The 26,221-nt window shown below is 35.0% G+C and overlaps 1 protein-coding gene and 1 long non-coding RNA gene across 5 annotated transcripts in view; one reads left to right on the top strand and one right to left on the bottom strand.

The window, feature by feature from the left end:
- LOC134736514 (uncharacterized) overlaps positions 1-23,959 on the top strand; it is a 67,274-nt gene extending 43,315 nt beyond the window's left edge. The window contains exons 3-4 of the long non-coding RNA XR_010120588.1: positions 19,344-19,413; positions 20,114-23,959. This is a non-coding gene — a long non-coding RNA (uncharacterized lncRNA). The remainder of the gene's footprint in view (positions 1-19,343; positions 19,414-20,113) is intronic.
- FSTL5 (follistatin like 5) overlaps positions 1-26,221 on the bottom strand; it is a 783,576-nt gene that overhangs the window by 209,678 nt on the left and 547,677 nt on the right. The gene's annotated exons all lie outside the window — the stretch shown is intronic.

Consider the following 26,221-nt stretch of genomic DNA (forward strand, 5'->3'; position numbering starts at 1 on the left):
GCAGCCACCGCTGCTGATACCCAGCCAAACAGGGTCTAGAGTGGACCTCTAGTAAACCCCAACAGACCTGCAGCTGAGGGTCCTGTCTGGTAGAAGGAAAACTAACAAACAGAAAGGACATCCACACCAAAAACCCATCTGTACATCACCATCATCAAAGACCAAAAGTAGATAAAACCACAAAGATGGGGAAAAAACAGAGCAGAAAAGCTGGAAACGCTAAAAAGCAGAGCACCTCTCCTCCTCCAAAGGAATGCAGTTCCTCACCAGCAACGGAACAAAGCTGGATGGAGGATGACTTTGATGAGTTGAGAGAAGAAGGCGTCAGACGATCAAACTACTCTGAGATACGGGAGGAAATTCAAAACAATAGCAAAGAAGTTAAAAACTTTGAAAAAAAATTAGAAGAATGGATAACCAGAATAACCAATGGAGAGAAGGGCTTAAAGGATCTGATGGAGCTGAAAGCCAAGTTTCGAGAACTACGCGAAGATTGCAGAAGCCTCAGTAGCAGATGCGATCAACTGGAAGAAAGGGTATCGCTGATGGAAGACGAAATGAATGAAATGAAGCGAGAAGGGAAGTCTAGAGAAAAAAGAATAAAAAGAAATGAAGAAAGCCTCCAAGAAATTTGGGACTATGTGAAAAGACCAAACCTACGTCTGATTGGTGTACCTGAAAATGACGGGGAGAATGGAACCAAGTTGGAAAACACTCTGCAAGATATTATCCAGGAGAACTTCCCCAATCTAGCAAGGCAGGCCAACATTCAGATTCAGGAAATACAGAGAATGCCACAAAGATACTCCTTGAGAAGAGCAACTCCAAGACACATAATTATCAGATTCACCAAAGTTGAAATGAAGGAAAAAATGTTAAGGGCAGCCAGAGAGAAAGGTCGGGTTACTCACAAAGGGAAGCCCATCAGACTAACAGCTGATCTCTCGGCAGAAACTCTATAAGCCAGAAGAGAGTGGGGGCCGATATTCAACATTCTTAAAGAAAAGAATTTTCAACCCAGAATTTCATATCCAGCCAAATTAAGCTTCATAAGTGAAGGAGAAATAAAATACTTTACAGACAAGCAAACGCTGAGTGATTTTGTCACCACCAGGCCTGCCCTAAAAGAGCTCCTGAAGGAAGCACTAAACATCGAAAGGAACAACCGGTACCAGCCACTGCAAAAACATGCCAAATTGTAAAGACCATCGAGGCTAGGAAGAAACTGCATCAACTAACGAGCAAAATAACCAACTAACATCATAATGACAGGATCAGATTCACACATAACAATATTCACGTTAAATGTAAATGGGCTAAATGCTCCAATTAAAAGACACAGACTGGCAAACTGGATAAGGAGTCAGGACCCATCAGTGTGCTGTATTCAGGAAACCCATCTCACGTGCAGAGACACACATAGACTCAAAATAAAGGGATGGAGGAAGATCTATCAAGCAAATGGAAAATAAAAAAAGGCAGGGGTTGCAATCCTAGTCTCTGATAAAATAGCCTTTAAACCAACAAAGATCAAAAGAGACAAAGAAGGCCATTACATAATGGTAAAGGGATCAATTCAACAAGAAGAGCTAACTATCCTAAATATATATGCACCCAACACAGGAGCACCCAGATTCATAAAGCAAGTTCTGAGTGACCTACAAAGGGACTTAAACTCCCACACAATAATAATGGGAGATTTTAACACCCCACTGTCAACACTAGACAGATCAACGAGACAGAAAGTTAACAAGGATATCCAGGAATCGAACTCAGCTCTACACAAAGTGGACCTAATAGACATCTACAGAACTCTCCACCTCAAATCAACAGAATATACATTTTTTTCAGCACCACACCACACCTATTCCAAAATTGACCACATAGTTGGAAGTAAAGCTCTCCTCAGCAAATGTAAAAGAACAGAAATTATAACAAACTGTCTCTCAGACCACAGTGCAATCAAACTAGAACTCAGGATTAAGAAACTCCCTCAAAACCGCTCAACTACATGGAAACTGAACAACCTGCTCCTGAATGACTATTGGGTACATCATGAAATGAAGGCAGAAATAAAGATGTTCTTTGAAACCAACGAGAACAAAGACACAACATACCAGAATCTCTGGGACACATTCAAAGCAGTGTGTAGAGGGAAATTTATAGCACTAAATGCCCACAAGAGAAAGCAGGAAAGATCCAAAATTGACACCCTAACATCACAATTAAAAGAACTAGAAAAGCAAGAGCAAACACACTCAAAAGCTAGCAGAAGGCTAGAAATAACCAAAATCAGAGCAGAACTGAAGGAAATAGAGACACAAAAAACCCTTCAAAAAATTAATGAATCCAGGAGCTGGTTTTTTGAAAAGATCAACAAAATTGATAGACCACTAGCAAGACTAATAAAGAAGAAAAGAGAGAAGAATCAAATAGATGCAATAAAAAATGAAAAAGGGGATATCACCACCGATCCCATAGAAATACAATCTACCATCAGAGAATACTACAAACACCTCTACGCAAATAAACTAGAAAATCTAGAAGAAATGGATAAATTCCTTGACAAATACACCCTCCCAAGACTAAATCAGGAAGAAGTTGAATCTCTGAATAGACCAATAACAGGTTCTGAAATTGTGGCAATAATCAATAGCTTACCAACCAAAAAGAGTCCAGGACCTGATGGATTCACAGCCGAATTCTACCAGAGGTACAAGGAAGAACTGGTACCATTCCTTCTGAAACTATTCCAATCGATAGAAAAAGAGGGAATCCTCCCTAACACATTTTATGAAGCCAGCATCGTCCTGATACCAAAGCCTGGCAGAGACATAACCAAAAAAGAGAATTTCAGACCAATATCCTTGATGAACATTGATGCAAAAATCCTCAATAAAATACTGGCAAACCGAATCCAGCAGCACATCCAAAAGCTTATCCACCATGATCAAGTGGGCTTCATCCCTGGGATGCAAGGCTGGTTCAACATATGCAAATCAATAAATGTAATCCAGCATATAAACAGAACCAAAGACAAAAACCACATGATTATCTCAATAGATGCAGAAAAGGCCTTTGACAAAATTCAACAACCCTTCATGCTAAAAACTCTCAATAAATTAGGTATTGATGGGACGTATCTCAAAATAATAAGAGCTATCTACGACAAACCCACAGCCAATATCATACTGAATGGGCAAAAACTGGAAGCATTCCCTCTGAAAACTGGCACAAGACAGGGATGTCCTCTCTCACCACTCCTATTCAACATAGTGCTGGAAGTTCTGGCCAGAGCAATCAGGCAGGAGAAGGAAATAAAGGGTATTCAATTAGGAAGAGAGGAAGTCAAATTGTCCCTGTTTGCAGATGACATGATTGTATATCTAGAAAACCCCATTGTCTCAGCCCAAAATCTCCTTAAGCTGATTAGCAACTTCAGCAAAGTTTCAGGATACAAAATCAATGTACAAAAATCACAAGCATTCTTGTACACCAATCACAGACAAACAGAGAGCCAACTCATGAGTGAACTCCCATTCACAATTGCTTCAAAGAGAATAAAATACCTGGGAATCCAACTTACAAGGGATGTAAAGGACCTCTTCAAGGGGAACTACAAACCACTGCTCAATGAAATAAAAGAGGATACAAACAAATGGAAGAACATTCCATGCTCATGGGTAGGAAGAATCAATGTCGTGAAAATGGCCATACTGCCTAAGGTAATTTATAGATTCAATACCATCCCCATCAAGCTACCAATGACTTTCTTCACAGAATTGGAAAAAACTACTTTAAAGTTCATATGGAACCAAAAAAGAGCCCGCATCGCCAAGTCAATCCTAAGCCAAAAGAACAAAGCTGGAGGCATCACCCTACCTGACTTCAAACTATACTACAAGGCTACAGTAACCAAAACAGCATGGTACTAGTACCACAACAGAGACATAGATCAATGGAACAGAACAGAGCCCTCAGAAATGATGCCGCATATCTACAACTATCTGATCTTTGACAAACCTGACAAAAACAAGCAATGGGGAAAGGATTCCCTATTTAATAAATGGTGCTGGGAAAACTGGCTAGCCATATGTAGAAAGCTGAAACTGGATCCCTTCCTTACACCTTATACAAAAATTAATTCAAGAAGGCTTAAAGACTTAAATGTTAGACCTAAAACCATTAAAATCCTACAAGAAAACCTAGGCAATACCATTCAGGACATAGGCGTGGGCAAGGACTTCATGTCTAAAACACCAAAAGCAACGGCAACAAAAGCCAAAATTGACAACTGGGATCTAATTAAACTAAAGAGCTTCTGCACAGCAAAAGAAACTACCATCAGAGTGAACAGGCAACCTACAGAATGGGAGAAAATTTTTGCAACCTACTCATCTGACAAAGGGCTAATATCCAGAATCTACAATGAACTCAAACATATTTACAAGAAAAAAACAAACAACCCCATCAAAAAGTGGGCAAAGGACATGAACAGACACTTCTCAAAAGAAGACATTTATGCAGCCAAAAAACACATGCAAAAATGCTCATCATCACTGGCCATCAGAGAAATGCAAATCAAAACCACAGTGAGATACCATCTCACACCAGTTAGAATGGCCATCATTCAAAAGTCAGGAAACAACAGGTGCTGGAGAGGATGTGGAGAAATAGGAACACTTTTACACTGTTGGTGGGACTGTAAACTAGTTCAACCATTGTGGAAGTCAGTGTGGCGATTCCTCAGTGATCTAGAACTAGAAATACCATTTGACCCAGCCATCCCATTGTTGGGTATATACCCAAAGGACTATAAATCATGCTGCTATAAAGACACATGCACACGTATGTTTATTGCGGCACTATTCACAATAGCAAAGAGTTGGAACCAACCCAAATGTCCAACAACGATAGACTGGATTAAGAAAATGTGGCACATATACACCATGGAATACTATGCAGCCATAAAAAAGGATGAGTTCATATCCTTTGTAGGGACATGGATGAAACTGGAAAACATCATTCTCAGTAAACTATCACAAGGACAAAAAAACAAACACCACATGTTCTCACTCATAAGTGGGAATTGAACAATGAGAACTCATGGACACAGGAAGGGGAACATCACACTCTGGGGACTGTTGTGGGGTTGGGGGAGGGGGGAGGGACAGCATTAGGAGATATACCTAATGCTGGATGACGAGTTAATGGGTGCAGGAAATCAACTTGGCACATGGATACATACGTAACAAACCTGCACATTGTGCACATGTACCCTAAAACCTAAAGTATAATTAAAAAAAAAAAAAAAGAAAGAAAAACCTAAATCCACAGGAAAACAAGAATGTTGGTAACAGCATCATTCACAATAGCCAGAGAGTGGAAACCATTTAAATGTCCATCAGCTAATGAATGGATAAACAAAATGTGGTGTTTCCTTACAATGAAATATTATTTGGCAATAAAAAAAGAAATATACATGTTACAACAACAACAACAACAAAAAAATAAAGTAGTAAATTTTAAATGTTAGCCCACTTTCTTTTTCATATTATGTTCCTCCTAAATTGTATGGTACCAATATTATTTGCACTTTAAATACAGTTTTCTGTATAAAATATGTTTTGATATACACTGACATTAAAGTAACTTATTTTCAAATTCTGAGTTTTCCAGTATATGCATTTACTTTGCAATACTGTAAAAGCTATTTTCCTAGCTTTTTATGTATACAAATATATTTTCATAAAATAACAATAAAATAAATTTAAGCAAACTTCTACATATTGAGATTGACTAAAGCAATATTATCTCACAGTAGACAAGATTTTCTAGAAACGATGGATTTTTCTCGGTAGCCTATTTACTGACATACTTAATATAGAATCAGTAAATAACACTGTGAAAATAATAAATTAAATAATATGTTTAATTTGGTAAATACATCATTTTAAAAACTGCTTTCCCTAAAGTAAATCGTTTTATGAATCAATTTAAAATTGATTTAAATATGCAATAGAAAAGAAATGTCAACTAACATGGATTGAAACTATGGTTTAAAATTATTAAGCAAACAAAAATAAAACAGCTGCATTCTCTGGTACAAAAGCAAAAACAAAATGATGAGAACTTTGTGTAAAAATATTATTAGATAATAAATGTAAAATAATTAAATTAATTATATTTTATTAAACTTTAGAAAATAATCCTGCAAAAAGGTTCTAATATCTTCAAATTAATTAATATGTTCTCTTCTTGACCACACTTCTCAGAATTCCTTATTGTTAGTGTAATAATTTAGGAATAACTACATCTCAGAATAATCAGGGAAAAGGGGAACATTAATGAAAATCCCTACAAGTTCTAAATGGTTGTTGAGGTTCACGAAGTTTTATAAATGTGGTTTGGAATACAATGTAATTCGTTAAAAGTAAAAGGGTCTTAGAAATATGGAAGTTTCCACAGTCACTCTTGAAAAAGTTTTGAATGGAGTAAAATGAACTGCAGGTATTTCTCCTGTTAGAATAAAAAGAAGACATATCCTTTGCCCACTTTTTGGTGGGGTAGTTTGTTTTTTTCTTGTAAATTTGTTTGAGTTCTTTGTAGATTCTGGATATTAGCCCTTTGTCAGATGAGTAGGTTGCAAAAATTTTCTCCCATTCTGTAGGTTGCCTGTTCACTCTGACGGTAGTTTCTTTTGCTGTGCAGAAGCTGTTTAGTTTAATTAGATCCCATTTGTCAATTTTGGCTTTTGTTGCCATTGCTTTTGGTGTTTTAGACATGAAGTCCTTGCCCATGCCTATGTCCTGAATGGTATTGCCTAGGTTTTCTTGTAGGGTTTTTATGGTTTTAGGTCTAACATTTAAGTCTTTAATCCATCTTAAATTAATCTTTGTATTAGGTGTAAGGAAGGGATCCAGTTTCACCTTTCTACATATGGCTAGCCAGTTTTCCCCAGAACCATTTGTTAAATAGGGAATCCTTTCCCCATATCTTGTTTTTGTCAGGTTTGTCAAAGATCAGATAGTTGTAAGCTGGAAACCATCATTCTCGGCAAACTATCGCAAGGACAAAAAACTAAACACCGCATGTTCTCACTCATAGGTGGGAACTGAACAATGACAACACTTGGACACAGGAAGGGGAACATCACACACCGGGGCCTGTTGTGGGGTGGGAGGAGTGGGGAGGGATAGCATTAGGAGATATACCTAATATAAATGACGAGTTAATGGGTGCAGCACACCAACATGGCACATGTATACATATGTAACAAACCTGCACATTGTGCCCATGTACCCTAGAACTTAAAATATAATAAAAATATATATAGAGAAAATAATAAATAAATAAATACAAAGAAAAAGAATAAAAAGAAGACAAGCAGAAGAAGCCTATGGCCGTTGCCTGAGTAGATACTTGTACAATATGTAGACCCAATGCAATAGGTTATGGAGTGTTTATAGGTTATGAAAAGCTACACAAAAGGGGTAAGAGGTGTCTCTCAAATTCTAGTGTGGAGAAGGTAAAGGAAAGTAGATTAGGCAAAATGAGAATAGTAGCATTTGTAACAACAGCTATAAGAGATCACAAAAAGATCACAAATACAACATACAACATGAAGAATATTCATTGAGGACATGATAACAGTTTATTGAAAGGGGGTATTAAAGAGTATCTTACTCAGTGGAAAAACATGAATAGAACTCAATATTTTAAAGGTATCAATTATTCCTAAATTAATCCAAAATCTCAACACAATTTAAATTAATAAAAATCAACTAGTTGGCTGGGCACAATAGCTCATGGCTGTAATCCCAGCACTTTAGGAGGTCGAGGCAGGTAGACCAACTGAGGTCAGGAGTTTGAGACCAGCCTGGCCAACATGGCAGAACTCCATCTCTACTAAAAATACAAAAATTAGCTGGGTGTGGTGGCGTGCACCTGTAATCGCAGCTACTTGGGAGGCTGAGACAGGAGAATAGCTTGAACCCAGAAGGCAGAGGTTGCAGTGAGCCAAAATTGCTCCACTACACTCCAGCCTCAGTGACAGAGTGAGATGCTGTCTCAAAACAAACAAACAAACCAAAAAAACCCCACATTTTTGAGGAAATTGAAAGTGATTTAGATTTGTAAGACAGTGTAATAGAGCATGAAAAGCCAAGACAATCCTGAAATAGAGAAAACAAAGATGATTTCCCTCTACCATATATCAAGACTCATCTACAAGATTAAAACTAAGATGAAGTGGTGTATTAAGATAAAGTGTCTCTGGAAACAACCAATATTCTCAGCTCTCCCTTCTTTCTCTGTCCCAAGAAATAGATAAATGACAAGTATATATATGATAGATAGCCATGTCACATTTATGATATATGACAGACATGGCATGGCAAATTAGTAGAGAAAGATTGGTCTATTAAGTATACAGGGCTGAAGCAACCAGGTAAGTTTAGCCATATAGAAAATTCTAAACTGGACTTCTACCTCACAGAATACACAAAAATCAAGAGCAAAGGAAACAGTACATATATGTAAAGACAGAACTTTAAATATTTTCGTATAAAATGTAAGAAAATATCTTTATAATCTCACATATTTGGATATTGGATGACATTTTAAATTGAGAGACAAAATGAAGAAACATTTTAAAAGTAATTTACAAATTAAACTATGTCAAAATTAAGAATTCTTATTTGTAAAAATACATTATCAAAACAATGAAACTACAAGCCATAATTGGACAAAGCAACTCATTATCTGTAACTGATAAAGGGGAAAACAAAAGACTAACAATTCAATAGAAAAATGGAGATGTGAAAAGTCATGTCCTGAAAATGAAATCAGAAATATCACTTATGTTTGTAAAAAGATGTTCAATATCACTACTAATCATTAAAATTAAATTTACTGCAACAACGAAGACACCATTTAAACATCTGTTAGATTTACAAAACTAAAATGCCTAATCCCCAGTGCTGACTGACATGCAGAGCAATGAAAAGTCTCATAAACTCAGTGAAATTGTAAATTGGCAAAACCAATCTGTAAAATATAAACTCAAATATGAGCATATTCTACAACTCAGAGATATGCGTGTACACACATAAATTTGCTATAGTAATGTTTATAGCATCATTTTTAATAATAAAAATCTGGAAATAACACCAAGTACAACAGATTAATCACACAACACAATCATGGTGAATAACAAAAACACTGCTTTTATAAAACCACTATTCCAAGTGTTTTAAATACATACAGAAAACCACTATTCCAAGTGTTTTAAATACATACAGAAAACCACTATTCCAAGTGTTTTAAATATATGCAGAGTCAGATTTGCCATGAAGCTAATAACATCCAGGTTTATTAAGAGCTCCTCATTTGGACAAGCCCTTTCCAAAGATCTGATAGCAGCTTTGCAATGTGTGTGTATGGCCATATATTTCTGTAAAATTTGCAAATATACTTAAGATTTGCTGTAATTTATTTTCTCTTTGGAAATAAATATCCATTTACATAGCTAACTGTTATTTATAATTTGTATTCTTTCTCCAAAATGTAGGTGACATTGTGCACATGTACTCCAGAACTTAAAGTATAATAATATAAAAATAAAATAAAAATAAAATTCAAGATGACCCATATAACCTTGAATCATTCCTATCTATATTATTTACAAATTGACAATGCCATATTTTACACATAAAGAAACAAATTTCAGAAAGTTTAAGTAACTTCCCTATGAAGGTTATTAAGTTCACAGTACAAAATTCAAAACTAGGTCACCTAGCTCTACATTTCAGGCTCTGAAATTCCATATTTACATAGCTACAGACATCAACATGAATGAATCCCCAAGCACAATGTCAATAAACACACACACACACACACACATAGACACACAGACACAAACACTATGCCTCCATTTATGTAGCATCCAAAAACAGTCAAAAATAAGCTGTATGTCTTAGGGATGTATACATTTATGGTAAAAATATGAAGAGCAGCAAAAAAAGGGTTAACATATAATTCACAGTAGGAGTCATGCACAGGAGAAGAAGGAGAGCGTAATGAAGAGAAGCCTACAGGAGGCTTCAGATTCATTGGTAAGGGCATATTTTCTAAATGGTTACAAAGTCTAGATGTATCTTTTTTTTTTTTAATTGTAAGTGACCTACATAAACCACCGGGTTTGTATAATACTGAAATGCAATAAAAACTGAGTTAGTAAAAAAATCAAAGTAAGCTTTACATAAGTATCTCAAAGTAAATAGCTTCCCCTATGTATATGCAGAATATCCCAGTTTCTTGTTTCCTAAATCAACTCGGATTGTACTTCTTAAAAATTGATGCAAAAAAATCTCATTTAGATTTTAAACTATATTAGTCATGTTTTGAAAGCGAATACAATTTTATTTTGGTTTCATCCAAAATATTCATAATCGAATGGCCCAAAAAACCTAAAATCCTGATAACTCTTGTATCATTAGTAAAGGAATACACATTCCAGACTTCTGGCCTTATCTTAGGATATAAATGGAAAGAGTTTCTATCCAAACAATGAGATGAAGCTAAATAATCTACACAATAATTTCTTTCTGGAATCCATCTGAGTGCTAACTTTGCAGATCAACTGACTATCCTCAAATCCCAGGAACCCTGGGGCCTCTAGAAAGAGACAAGACACTGGCAATTATTCACCTACACTAGGGCATTGGAAGAAAACAAGGCACCATACAAGTAGGTACAAAAAAAAATCAACTAATTTTTAAAAAATAGCTTAAAAGCTGAACTTGCACAAGTTGTGAGAGTATAAAACCCTGGGAGCACAGACATAGAGAACAGTCACTTTTGCAGCCTCTTCTTAATGGACTTCACAATTTGCTCTTCAGAAAGACTGGGGGCAGGAGAGGCATTCCTCATGATACAGGCCTGGTGTTGAGTAACAGCTGATGCTGAGGTGAGAAACAAAAGAAAACAAAACAAAAAAACAATTCTTACCTGCATCCTTTCCCCTAGTGACATAAAGTCTCAAATTGCTGGAAAAAAAAATAGGCAGCCAATCCTGTCCCTTTCAAAACACAGGTGAAAACCCACTGAGTTTTTAAAAAAGAGAAAGACCCTGCTTGTTCCAGAAAATTTAAAAAACCCTTACCAATGTGAACAAGGTAGGAACACTGAGAAAATTCTGTTCAACAGGCTTAGAGGCATATAACTACCTAAGGTTGATACTGAGTGAAAAAATGTATAATACCCCCTTGTCCCACACCACCCATTCTTGCAAAGAACCAACAAACAAGCAACAGCAAACAACCCGTGGTAGAGGGACAAGAGCATGAAAAACAACTTCTCACGGGTGCAGGCTCACAGGGAACACTTAAAACTGAGGATAGACCAGGCACAATCAAGAATTTTATCAATTAATACAGCTCCCACCACAAGCACAAAGTAACACTAAAGGAATATGTACATTGTAATCATAGTGGCTAACAAAACCAAAACAAGCTTAACTTCTCAATAAAGATCTCCCAGAAAAAGAGGTATGCCTACTTCCAGGCATAAACACTTTAAACTTTGTCCCCACTACCTTGCACAGAATATGTACATTTCAACTAAAAATTATGAGACACACAAAATAGTAAGAAAAAATCATAGGCTGTTAAGAGACAAAACCATCAATGGAACTAATCTCAAATATAATCCTATTGTTGAAAAAATTAGAAAGTGGATTTAAAATAACTAAGATTAATATGTTAATATTTCCAGTGGAAAGACCTGAAGAAATCCATGAATGGATGAGTAATGTTAGCAGAGAAATGGAAAAAGCAAAAAAGTGTTGACGGACATGCTATAAATAAATAAGACACACACAGAAAAAAACGAAAACAAAAAGCGTGTGCGTGTGCATGCACACAAACACAGAAAGAGAGAGTGAAAGAGAGAGAGAGAGAGGGAGAGAGAGGATTAATGCATTAATGCCCTTGGAAGACTTATCAGTAGTCCTTACACATTGAAGAAAAGACTCAGTGAACCTGAATATAGGTGAATGGACATTATTGAAACTGAAACACAAAGGGCAAATTAGTAGGAAAAAAATAGAACAGGGTATCCAAAAGAAATCAGTCAATATCAGTCTAAAATATGTACAATGGGAATCACCAGAAGAGGGAAAATAGAGATTAGAATATTTGAGATTAGAGATTAGAAATTCTTAAATTCTTAAAAAATAATTAATATTTTAAAAAGCCAGAAATGTATTTATACTACAGGGGACCAAAGATAAAGAGAAATGTTTGATTTCCAGAAAAAAGACACACATTACACACAGAAGGGCAAATGTAAAAATTATGACAGGCTTCTTATCAGAAGTTTTGGAAGTCATAAGACAATAAAAACTGACATCTTTAAACTGCTGGGGTATGGATGAAGCAGGGGGTGGGGAGAATTAAGGAACTGTCAGCCCAGAATGTCATATACAGCAAAAGTACCTTTGTAGTATGAGAGAAAATCAAATTTTGTTCAGCCGAAAACTGAGAATTCATTAACAGCAAATCTGCATTGTAAGAAATCCTACAGGAAACTCTTCAGGAAGAAGGAATGTAATACCAGAAAGAAAGTTGGATGTGTACAAATAAATAATGATTTCACTTTTTGGTATATTTATAATTTACTATATTAAACAAAAAAGGTAGTTGTGTACCTATATCAATGTGAAAGTAAAATGCGTAACAACAACAGGAAAAAAGATGAGAGGAAGTATTTGAGGGTACAGAGCTCTAAGGAGCTGACATGTCACTTCATGTGCAACAGTATATGAAAATAAATAGTAATTATACACACACACATTGGTGTACCTTGGAGTTATTGCAGGTGCAGTTTCAGACCATTGCAATCAAGTGAATATGGCAATAAAGAGACCCACACAACTTTTTTTTTTGGTTTCCCAGTGCATATAAAAAGTTACGTTTGCACTATATTATAGTTTATTAAGTGTGCAATAGCATTACGTTTAAAAATAAGGATGGAGTCCCAATAGGATAGGATTGGTAGTGGCTTTATAACAAGAGGAAGAGTTCTCTCTTTCTGTATTTTTCTCTACTTGCAAGCAGCAAGGAAAAGCCATGTGCAAACACAAAGAAAACATGGCTTTCTGCCATCCAGAAAAAGAACCCTCCCCAGAATCTTGATATGATGGCACCCTAATCTGAGATTTCCAGCCTACAGAACTGAGAGAAAATAAAGTTCTGTTATTAAAGCCACCAAGTCTGTGTTAGTTTGTTATGCAGCTCAAGCTAAGATAATACATTTGTTTTTTAAAATATTTTTCAGTGTAGGGAAGAATGAGAGAATTGCACTTAAATTGGGTAATATACACAACATGGATGACAGCGGAGAATCCAGAATCATATTCAAGAGATAGAACGTCTCCGAGACAATAACCAAAGTGTCAACGTACCTGAAACATAACCAAAGTGTCAACATACCTGAAAAGGTGTCAACATACCTGAAAAATATTGCTTCTAATTTAGAAGAAGCAACGATATGCCCCAAAGATTAAGAAAAATCAGGATGTGGGGCAACAATGTCAGTTCCCCAGTACAATGCATTCTTTACCTGGCTAAGGGAAATTGGATCACTCGGTCATCTACAGCCTTTGTAAAAACTAATCAATCAATTAATTAATTGTACAGAAATAGATCAATAACAAATAAATTCAATTTTAAAAATAATCAGATTCTGATGTCATTAAACCTTCAAATCATAAAACTAACCAACTCTTGATATTTGTGCTCCAATAATTTAATTTCTCATTATTTTCTCTATAGTATTTGCTTCTTACTTTCAATGTTCATTTTGATAATCATCTTTTCAACATGTTATTGGGTTGATTTTAATACTCAGTTCTCTTAATAGATATTTTAAGGGTCATGGAATAAATTATAAGTACATTATTATGCAAAAAACTACTCTTAGCACTGTTATCATGGATCATCAGTTTTGAATCAGAAGAACTCTGGGGTCCTGAATAAAGCAAGCACATTATTAAGGAACCAATCAATCAGAAGATAAAAACCACACAGTAACTTGAACATAAACATTTCAAATAAAAATAAATTATTAACTATAACAGAGAGTTGGAATGATGGAAAATTATCTACTAAAGAGTGAAGGACACTCTAAAAAATATAAAAATAACAGATATACAGCAAACCACCACCCCTTGGAATGACATAGTACTCCCAAGGAACAGGCTCTTCTCTAGCACTATTGAGATCTAGACTTCTTTGATGAGAGTGGGCATATCTATGACTCACTGGGTAGTAGAGAAAGTCACTGGGGTTACAAAACCACCCAAGGTGGTACAGGAGGACATTTTTAACGGGAGATGCCCTGTTGGAAACCCTTCAATGAGAAGCCACTCATCGTGTTATTGGGTAAATCTGCCCATGGGGACTGCTGTGAGCTGCTTCTTATCAAGCACTGTTGGAGTCTAGGGACTGCCTAGGTTTCATGTTCTGCTGGAGCCTGAGCATTGAGGAAGTTGCTCACAGTGTGGGAGCCTGCCTAAAAGAACACAGCAGAACCAGAAAGAGAAACTCCTTTCCTCATCCATGGTTAAATAGGTGAAATATTTACAGAATCTATGCTTACATATTATTGTATAGGAGTTATTTCAAGGTGATTTAGAGGATAGAGGCAATGCATTATAACCAGTACCTAAATTTTCAATATATGGCAGGGAAAATGCCAAGCTAAGAAAACAAATGGTCAGCTATGTGGTTTACTGCAGGCCACATGTTTTGCTCTGTACTCATTTTATATCTTACTGACCCACCAATAAGAAGGGGACAGAAAAGGGATTAGCATACAGACAATAAATTCAGAAGTATGCCAGAGCTGGTTACAGGAGTGTTTTCGATTTGTGAAAATGTATTTATTCACATGACTGTATTATTTTTATACTTAAATAAAAACTTGTAAAGTACAACATGCCATAGCATATAGCCTTCCACAGTATCCATGAACTGAGCCATGTTGATACACTTATTTCTTTATAGTGTAATTGACTATTTAATTGCAATGATTTAATTACATATAATTTTATTTATAGGCCCTAAAGATATGTAGATCTTAAATACATGTTTGTTAAAAAAAAATTGAAGAGCATATCTATTGTGGAAGTTAACACTTGCAAGCTTTCAAAATACTTTTTTTTTCCAAAAAACATCTTAGAGTTTCTCAGTTTGCCTGTAAATGAACACAATTGCCATAATAACTGCTATGAGGAAACTGCCTCCAAGATTATTAATTATTTTATGGTAAAAACAAATAACCTCTATTTCATTACTAAGTTCTTGTCCTTGCATGAAAGTTACTCGTTGGAGATCCAACTCTTCCCCAAATGACTGAAAATTGAAATGTGTTCACCCTTCAGTGGAGAATCATTTCCTGTCTTCGAAGACAAGTCTTTTCAACAGCGTTGTGAACAAATGAATTACCTTTTGTGGTAGACTGATTTCATTGATGGTCTTAATTGCTTTTCTAAACCATGTCATTTGTTCTGTAACTTTCTGGTCTTTTTTTTTGACTATGTGCTGCACTGTGTTAATTTGTCTGGCTAAAGAGGTATTAGCAAATTTAATGCAAGCAGAGACTTGGAAAAAGAAAAGTGTCCATTTCTCCTTGTTCTATTGTTGCATGACATGGCCTGCTCTCTCTTGGATGATTGCCATCAACATGAAAATCAATTCAGACTAGCTTACTGGAAGATGAGACACCACGTGGAGTACAGTGAAGGTATCTCGGCTGAGGTCATCCAAGACTAGCTGGCTCACAGATTACCCATCAGTTTAGGAATGAGTAAATGAGTAAACCCGGCCAAGATCAGTGAAGTTCAATCCAGATCAGCAGAACCTCTAAGCTGACCCCCAAATTTTCCAGAAGTAATGATTATCTGTGATTTTTTTTTTTTTTGGATAGAGTCTCACTCTGTTGCCAGGCTGGAGTGCAGTGGCGCGATCCCGGCTCACTGCAACCTCCGCCTGCCGGTTTAGGTGATTCCCCTGCTTCAGCCTCCCGAGTAGCTGGGACTACAGGCATGATTTTTTTTTTGTATTTTAGTACAGACGGGGTTTCACCATGTTGGCCAGGATGGTCTCAGTCCCCTGACCTCGTGATCAGCCCGCCTCAGCCTCCCAAAGGGCTGGGATTTCAGGCATGAGTCACCGCGCCGGGCCCGATTATCTGTGATTTTAAGTCACTAAATTTTGAAGTAATGTGTCATGTATGTAGCAAAAACTAGCGTACATTTTTTTACCTTGAGCTGAGTTTTCTTTCTCACTTGATCACTTTTTAAAAGTTAATTTTGTATTAAATTTTGTTTTGTTTTCTTGAGAAATAATGTTCAGAGCAATTCACAGGAGTCATTGCATTGGAAAATTGAATTAAGAACAGATTCTGAGATGGTCAATTGGATTTCTGAATATCTGGAGACCATTTTTCTTCATACCAGCAATGGGAGACTGTGAATCTAAATTGCATTACAAGCAAAATACAGAATATGATGTACCATAAACTCTTAGGATTATATGGGAAGAGATAAAAATTTAAATTTAAAACTTTATAAATGTTGAGTCCACCAAATGACATAATTGGTTAAAAAATAAGAGTTAAGGAAGTACTACTAGTTATTCAATCTCCTCATTAGGAGAGGTAGCAAGGGTTAAATGAAATGATTTGAAGATTATTCAGAAATGTTTTACAACAAAAAAAGGTGATAACTCAATAATGTATACATACTGACAGTTGGTTTCACAAACTGCGCTGACCCACAAGTTATTAGTAATATAATGAGTCTGAAGACTGTCAATTAGGTAATAATGATAAACAGCTGCAAAAAACTACTGTCCATGTTCTCCATTATTATGAAAATGTAGAGAAAAAAATCTTAAGACTTGATGATTAGTCCATAAACGTGTTATATATGAGGAATATATTGCTAAATTTTATAATTCTTTTTTTCTGTGTGCAGCTAGATGACACTGCTGTTGTTGACCCAGCTGCCTTTTTTAAGTCAAGAGAGAATTGGGAGTTTTGCTGTGCTAATTGCAACACATGACAGCTGAAATATATATACTATAAAACCATGACTTCTTTTCATATTTATGTTATCTGCCTGTTTCTGAGATAAAAATAGCTAAAAGTTTAAAAAATGTAGAGTATTAAAAACTTTCTCTAAGACAATTTGCTTTTTGTCAGAAAACGTTTATTGAGCACCTGTTCTTTACTGGTCACTAATAAAGACTGCATGGCTGTATTTTCAGATATCCTATGGGAACGGATAATTTTCTTTTAACTAATCACAGACAGAAAGATAGAATTGGTTTCGAGAACCTGAATAAAGCCAGCTGGTTCTTGTGCCGCTTCTGATCTTAAATCAGTCAACTCACCAGTTCAATCTATGCTTATGTCAAACAAAAGTTATCTATAGTATTCACTGGATGCAGAATATTTGTCATCGTTAAATGTTTATTTTCCTATTCTTTCTTTATGTTTCCTTAAGCTATAGTGGATGAAATTCTATAACCACATGTGCATAATGTTTTTTCCATCAATACTGTGCTTCTTAAAGAAGTGTTGTTGTTGCTTTTGTTACCTTTATAACAATTTAAATGCAAGTACTTAAGTTATCAAGTATTTGAAAATAAATACTTGGATCTGAAACTCAGCTTTGATACTGACTTATTTTAAGAAATTGGAGAAATTTGTTCTCTTTTTCTAAGCTTCAAGTTCCAAATATGCCCAATGGGAATTAAAACATCTGCTCACTCTACCTCACAAGTAGATATCAGGAGCAAATTAAATGATATTTTGGAAAATGCTTTGTAAATTACAATAAAATGTGAAGCAGAAGACTCTTAATCGTAAGGAATATATAACTTGTATATCAGCACATCTAATTTTACATATATTAAAAATTTTTAAATGGGAATAAATTTTTAAAGTAACAAGGGGTACCATTTTATAATTGCTTCTAACAGTTCACCTCAGTACCAATGATCAACATGTTTTCTTTAATGTGACTGGTAAATTTAAGATGTTCTGGAGTTCTTTTATAAGTGAAAGTTGATATTCTTGCTTGCACATGAAAGAACTATTTCTTTAATTGTCTTTTTTTGGGAGAAATAGGCTCAGAAACCTTCTTTGTTAAGAAAAATGTGTAAAAAGAGTAATTGCAAATAAGTTATATTTCATAATTCGGAAATTTTCTACATATTTCTAAAATTACAAAAAATGATAAAGAAAAATCATGACTATGAATCTTTAAAAAATAATATAATAGGTTTCTAGAGTAAATGCAGTATAATTTACAATAATGTAAATATCTATAAAAATATTTTACACCTCAGCTTAACATTTGAAGGAGAAAAGAGGATATATGGTGTAATAACAGAAATGTCATATAAGAGTTTTTAATTTCACATTAAAAAACATATCTGATGACTCCCTAGACTTCTCTCCTGCAAGTAGGCTCCACCCAAAGTGGTCTCTGTCAAATCTTTCAACTGGCCACAATCTTTTCCAAATTGGAGTTTTCATACCCGTTGCCTGGTATATACATTCCAGAATATCTTCTATGTCCTTGTGATATTACATTAAATCTCCTGTTGCATAACATAAATTAGGTCCCTTTTGTGTATTTTATCATATTAACCTATAATTTTATTCTATTTTTAATATAATAATATTAACTTTTACATTTTGTGTGATTATTTGTTCATTGTCTCGAAGGCCTTATACATGAAGGTAGATGCTGTTTAGTTCACTGTGTTATTCTCAGCATGCAGCACAATGCCTGGAACATACACAGTGTTCAATGGGCATTTGAATGAATTAATGAATACATTAATTATAATGTCTTATTGTTTTAGCTCACAGGGATTTATTTGGAAAAAGCATTCTAAAAACATTTAAAAATACATAATGCTGAAAACAAGCCTATTTTTATCTTTGACTAGATTTATTACTAAGTGATATATCAATAAGTTTTACAATTTAGATTTATCAGACTTCCTTGGATAACACCTCCATAGATGTGTGTGATTATTTGTATTATTATGTAATATTATGCTGTAGCATTCCAATTTCCAAACCAACAAATACATGTAAACACTTAAATTATTTATTTCATTGGATTATGTAGCAAAAATTTTATTTAGAGATGATTATCAAATTAAATTTGATTTTAATATCTCACACTGCTAATTTTCAGATTAAATCAGTTCAAATTGTCAAGAACTATGAATGTTCTAATTTTTTTTTTTTCTTTTAAGCTAATAATTTATCCTGACACAGTTTCATGAATACTGGAAGAAGACATGAGATTCATGGATCAGAGACAAGGTATAGCAAGCAGCATGAGCTTCATACTTGTATCATTATTTTTGTCCCCTAAGTCCCTTTAGGGCAACGCAAAGCAGCTCAGGTGAATGCTGCCGACAGTAAACAAACCTGTCCTCTGTTCCACAGGGAGATACTATTTCTGTTTTCAGAGACTGTTTGCTACACATATATTCTCGTAAATATGGTTCAGAACTAAAACTGTCACTGCTCTGCTCAAGAGACATGCAAAAACATGAGGGACTCAGGGAAATTTATCTCCTAATGTACTCTTCTGACATTAATGTAAATTTTGTAGTTTATACTTTGGAATAATCACTTTATTCATTTTATCTGAGTATTACGTGTATGTTTCAATTAAAAATTTTTAATTTCAATAGAGTAAATTTGAACCTGCTAAATACTGTACTACAGAAATTTTATACTGGATTATTGAAACTCTTCTTGCTACTAAAAAAAAGGATAACAATATGAGGTTTAAAAAATTGAATGTTGGCTTTACTTCTTTCAGATTATATTTCTACAATCATGTTGCACACATTTGTAAAGTGCCCTGTTGTATGTGTAAAAATTAAGAATCCTGTAAATCACAAGTCTTTATTATAGAATCTTTAAGCTAGCAACAGTGATAAAGATGACTTAGTCAAAAATGGCACACCATGTATAGCAATGAAAATCAATTATATCGCTTTTTCATTCCCAGCAGGTGTTGACAGCCTAAGAAGGAAACTGATTCTATCCCTTTGCTATAGCAAAGTTATAGCTTAACTTCGCTTTAAATTTGAGAAACCTGTGGTGATTGCATGACCAAGGCCAATATATAAAACCCAGGTTTCTAAGATCTAATGCAAGACTGAGCTGAACAAGAAAGTGGGGAGCATCATTTCAGCACAGGCAACACTTTCCTTCTCTTGTGGAAACCTAAATTAGAAATCAAATGAAGAGATGTTGAAATTGAAAACTAGGACTCTGCTGCAAATTTCTTTCTTCAAATGATAAAGGGAGCCTGCTGACACATTGATATGAAATTGTTAACATACTTAAATCGATTTCCTCTGTAATTTTTTTTTTTTATATTTTGGTTGTAGATGAAGTTTTTCTGTGGAGATTTTATGTGCTGTAATTTATATCTGGTAATTTCGGGTGCAGATACAACAAAAAATCGACTATGCTAGATCTAGATTCCCAAAGCTATTATATCTAATTTTCACAGACCCTTTTCTCACTCATTAGGCAAAATGGCCACCACAATTAAATTTAAGCTTATAGAAGATGGATATATAATTAATGGCAACATTACTCAATTCAGCATTCTTCATTTTATCAGAGAATAAACTGAGACACAGATGATCTGTATAATTTGCCCAAGGTCTCAGAGGAAGTGAGGACAAGAAAAGAAAAGATACACACATATATATATATGTAACTTCCTGAATCAGTAGATTATGTCATTTATTACATAAAGGACTCTTTTTACCTGCAATTTTACATTAATTTATCAAGAAAATCGAGATATTTTTATTTTCTTTTCATGTCTTCATTCATCTATTATGTACACACCTAACAAATATTAATTTATAAACTTCTACATGCACTCTTATAGTAAAGCCTTATCACTAAATAGCTAAAATTTAGCAATGTGTTATATGTTTTCATTTATGCATGAAGTTTTAACATCAATTCCTAAATATTTATATAATATATAATACCTATTTGGGAATAAACACTATTCAAGGCACTGTATATAGAAGTGAACCAACTAACCAATGAGTTGCCTCCATCAGGAAACATATTCCAGGGAGGAGCATCATACAGTGAACACATAGAAATGCTAATTTTGTAGTGTAACAATTATGGTAGGAAAAAATAGGGTAGGAATGTTACCTTAGATGCAATGGTGATAAAAGGTCTCTCTATCAGGAGGGAACTTTCTAACAGAAATATAAATGTTGAAAAGAAAACAGCCATGTGAGGAGTCAGAAAGCAAAGACCTCGGGAAGGCCCTCCAAACTCTAAGCCCCAAAAGGAGCAAATGAAAAGGTCAGAGCTGCTGTAGTTAAAACTGCAGATGTCATGTGCACTTAATTCAGGGCTGGATGAGTTCATCTGAGGAAGTGAAGAGGGGTAAGGCCAAAGCCTCCAAAACCCAGTGGTTGTTACTGGAGGATCTACTGGCAAAAGCCAGAGAGCAGAAATTATAGCAGCCATGTGTGGGAAGCCAAGAGAGAAAAGAGTTTCTTTACATTGTGTTCTTTATAATAATTAACAACTTATATTGCAGAATTTCAACTAATTGCAAAACAAGTGAAGAAAATAGTCATTCAAAGAACAAAGTTGAATTTTAACATTACTTTAGAATAAAGAGAAAGCAATAAGATAAAACATAGAGGAAACGAATTATGCATTAATGAATGGAAGTATTGTACTCATATGAATAAATAAAAATTTATTCCTACTAATGTAGTTTAATAGCAAAGTAATAAAATAACAAAGATTTATTTCAAACAGATTATCCATTGTTGTGTTGTTCACTCAAGGAAAATAAAGTTAGCGGCAGTTTAGAGGTCTAGAAAAGTCAGATTTCTGTGTTCTTGCATTTCAACACAACTATTCTGTGACAAGAATAAATTAATTTGGTGCTTCAAATCCACACTATTAAATTCAACTATTGTGCTCTGACATTCGTTAGCCTCCATTAACACGTTAAAATAGACTTGTTATATAATTTTCTAAATTATTTTAACAGAGACAAAAAGTCATGTAATTCACTTGGGGATGAGAAGTATTAAGGACCAAGTTCCTTCATTAGTGTATTACTTCAGTGAGGCCATGTGACGCTATAAAATGTCAGAAGAAATTTCTTTTGTGGACTGAGAAGCTGGTTAACATGAAGTTTAGGGATTGGTAGTTGTAGGGAACAGTATTGAAGTGGGATACACAATAGAAACAATTATGTGATTCTTGTCTCAGAATTACCTTCTAAAAATAGGGACCTCAGTGGTATCAATTATGTTACAAGATTGAATGATTTAATTTGCATAAAATACAAATGTGTCTGTGAATGTAAATGTAATATAATGGTATATTAGTGCTCTTTTTTTACTAGTTTAACAGTTGTATCTTAAGGTAGGTCGAATACTGGAATTCAAACAAGCTTGGAACTAAATTAGATAGTAACAGATCTTTTAGCCACCTCAGAGGGTGGCTAATATGTAATGAACCCCAAAGATAATCACAGCATTTCTTGGAATCTAGGACTAATACATGATAATTCACTAATGTGGCACCTCACATAATGCTTCCAACATTTAACAATGATAGCGGCTAGGCGCAGTGGTTCACGCCTGTAATCCCAGCAATTTGGGAGGCTGACGTGGGTGAATCACGAAGTCAAGAGATTGAGACCATCCTGGCCAACATGGTGAAACCTTGTCTCTACTAAAAATACAAAAATTAGCTGGGCATGGTGGCACATGCCTGTAGTCACAGCTCTCGGGAGGCTGATGCAGGAGAATTGCTTGAACACAGGAGGCGGAGGTTGCAGGGAGCCGAGATGGTGCCACTGCACTCCAGCCTGGCAACAGAGCGAGTCTCCATTTCAAAAAAAAAAAATAATAATAATTGTCTAATCATTTAATAAGTACTCAATAGTTGGTAAGGCTGATGATGGTTAGAGAAAGGCAGGAAGAGGGCGATTAGATAGTGTAGGATGGGAGTGCAGGACCAGGAGACAGGGAGACAGAAGAAAAAAATCTCCAATGACTTCTTCAAATATCATCCACCATAAGAAAATACTTCAGTGAACCCAAACAAAAAAGTCTCGTTTCATTTCAAATCTATTCACCTGATCTTTTAAGGACCACTTTCCCTCAGCATCTTTTAAATTATGAATTACACATTGTGTAAAATTTCTGTAACAAATTTGGTTTGTGACTGACTAAATTTATAATTATATGAAAGCAAAAAAAAGTACCTAAATCTAAAAGTCATGTTTGACATTTATTTTCTGCTAAACACTTTGAAACAAACTATGCAAAATGAATTTCTAATATGGTTTAATTATATACATCATTGATGAAATCATGTTATGTTTATTTTATTTTGAATCACTATATATTACATTTCCAAATACTTTTTACGTTTGAAGATATACAATTTCTGAGGGTTTAAATAACAAAAACAATAAGCTTAGAATAGATTATTTCTATTTAAAATACTTTCTTTTACAATTTATTTAATCTCCCTAAAGTAGGGGGTTCATAGTGCAGTTTTATCTTGGACAGTTCTAAACTCTTCTGTCATATTTTGAAACTCTTGTTTAATAATTATTGTATTTCAGAATTACAAAAAACAAACTGATATAATTGGTATGAATGCTAAAGCTTATGTTTCTGTATGAATTCAGATAAAATTTTCAATGTTGTTCTAGTATGAACCAAATACCTGATGTTTAACAATTGAATGATTCTGAGAAGATAAGTTGAGCTCCTTGAATCTGTTTCCTTATTTTCAAAATAAGATTAATAAAACTTCCTTCATTTTAAATAAATAACTTGCAGTCAGTAAATCTTCTAATATACTGCCTGTCACAAAACAGGCCTTCATTGGATCAGAAGTATGAAAAGTAGTTTAGCAGAGTGGCAAAAGAAGCAAGGATTCTGAAATCAGAACAACCTTAGAGAGAACTGGAATTCATATACATGTACTTACTGTATATGTCTCAAAAATTAATTGACTTCATTGATTATTAAGAGGAAAAATGCTTATGTTGCATGATACATGCACGTGAGGTCTCCAGTACATTGCAAGTAATCACTATAATTTACAATTTGCAATTACATAATTTACAATTATATTCCAACTATCTATGCTCATTAATATATTTTCTATCTATATCTTACAGCAACTTATTACTATATTCCAAACACTATACAAAGCATTGTAATTAAAATAATTTTATTCTCAAGGATTAAGTGTTCACAATTAAAAAATAATAAACAACTTTTTGAAAAGGAGAGTTTCAATTTAATATATGAACGCTTAATTATCTATTGCTATCTCTTATGGAACCTCAAATAGAAAAATTCATTGAGATGATAGATACTGTAATCAAGCAACAAAGATGAAGTGATCAGGCAGAACATGTAAAGAAATAAAAGCCTTTGGCTGGGCGCGGTGGCTCATGCCTGTAATCCCAGCACTTTGGGAGGCCAAAGCGGGCGGATCACGAGGTTAGGAGATCCAGACCATCCTGGCTAACATGGTGAAACCCAGTCTCTACTAAAAATACAAAAACTTAGCAGGGCGTGGTGGCGGGCACCTGTAGTCCCAGCTACTCGGGAGTGCAAGGCAGGAGAATGGCGTGAACCCAGGAGGCAGAGCTTGCAGTGGGCAGAGATTGCGCCACTGCACTCCAGCCTGGGCGACAGAGGGAGACTCTGTCTCAAAAAAAAAAAAAAAAAAGAGAGAGAGAGAAAAAGAAAAAGAAATATAGGCCTTCTAAATAAGTATGTAACTTCTTCCTCCAGATTTATGTACAACTCTACAAATACACACACATGCGTGTACACACACACACACACACACACACACAAACTGCATTTATCAAATGGTATAACTGTATCTAGGGTGAAAAAATTATAACTTTTTTCTCCTTAAATATTAAAATGTTTAAACATGAAAAAGATTTAAAGAGTTTTATTTCCCACAAAAACATGAATTGTTTGATTGTGGGCGTATCACCCTCTGCAGCATGGTATGAAATATGAAAGTTAAATGTTAAATGCTAAAATGACAATGAGATTGAATTCTTCTCACTAGATAAAATAAACATTAGAACTTATTCACAAGTATTCTTCATTATTCACAGGGTTGTTATATTTACACTATTATTATATTTCTGACACTATCAATATTTTCTATAAAATATAAAGCCCTAATAGGCTAATGTAACAATCTATTTTTAAAATGTAACACAATTCATTTTTCTTCTGCCAAAAGTTATTTTATTATGTCACACCCTTTAAAATTACTTGGATTCCACTTGCTACTCAGCAACACATTCTTTAATTTTTCCTAGCAAAATGATTTACAAAAGAGCAACACTTGCTCTTTCTTTTCTGAGTGTTTTTTTTTTTTTCTTTTTCTTTCTTTTTTTCTCTTTTTTTGAGATGGAGTTTTGCTCTTGTCACCCAGGCTGTAGTGCGATGGCACGATCTCCACTCACTGCAATCTCTGCCTCCTGGGTTCAAGCGATTCTCCTGCCTCAGCCTCCCGAGTAGCTGGGAATTCAGGCCCTCGCCAACACGCCCAGCTAATCTTTTTGTATTTTTAGAGATGGGGTTTCACCATGTTGGCCAGGCTGGTCTCAAACTCCTCACCTCAGGTGATCCACCCGCCTTGGCCTCCCAAGGTGCTGAGGAACGTGGAAACACCGGATTGGCTTAGTCTTCCAGCCTACATCTTTCTCTCGTTTTGGATGCTTCCTGCCTTTGAACACCAGACTCCAGGTTCTTCAGCTATTGGATTCTTGCACCTTTGGCTGCACTGTCAGCTTCTCTGCTTTTGAGGTTTTGGGACTCGGACTGGCTTCCTTGCTCCTCAGCTAGCAGACAGCCCATTATGGGACTTCACCTTGTGATTGTGTGAGTCAATACTTCTGAATAAACTCCCCTTTATATATGCATGAATCCTATTATCCCTGTCCCTCTAGAGAATCCTGACTAATACAGAAGGGAATAACACAGATTGCGGCCTATTGGGGGTGGGGGTGGGGTGGAGTGGGGTGAAGAGGACCAGGATAAATAGGTAG

The sequence above is a fragment of the Symphalangus syndactylus genome, chromosome 4 (assembly GCF_028878055.3).
Source record: "Symphalangus syndactylus isolate Jambi chromosome 4, NHGRI_mSymSyn1-v2.1_pri, whole genome shotgun sequence".
Taxonomy (NCBI): domain Eukaryota; kingdom Metazoa; phylum Chordata; class Mammalia; order Primates; family Hylobatidae; genus Symphalangus; species Symphalangus syndactylus.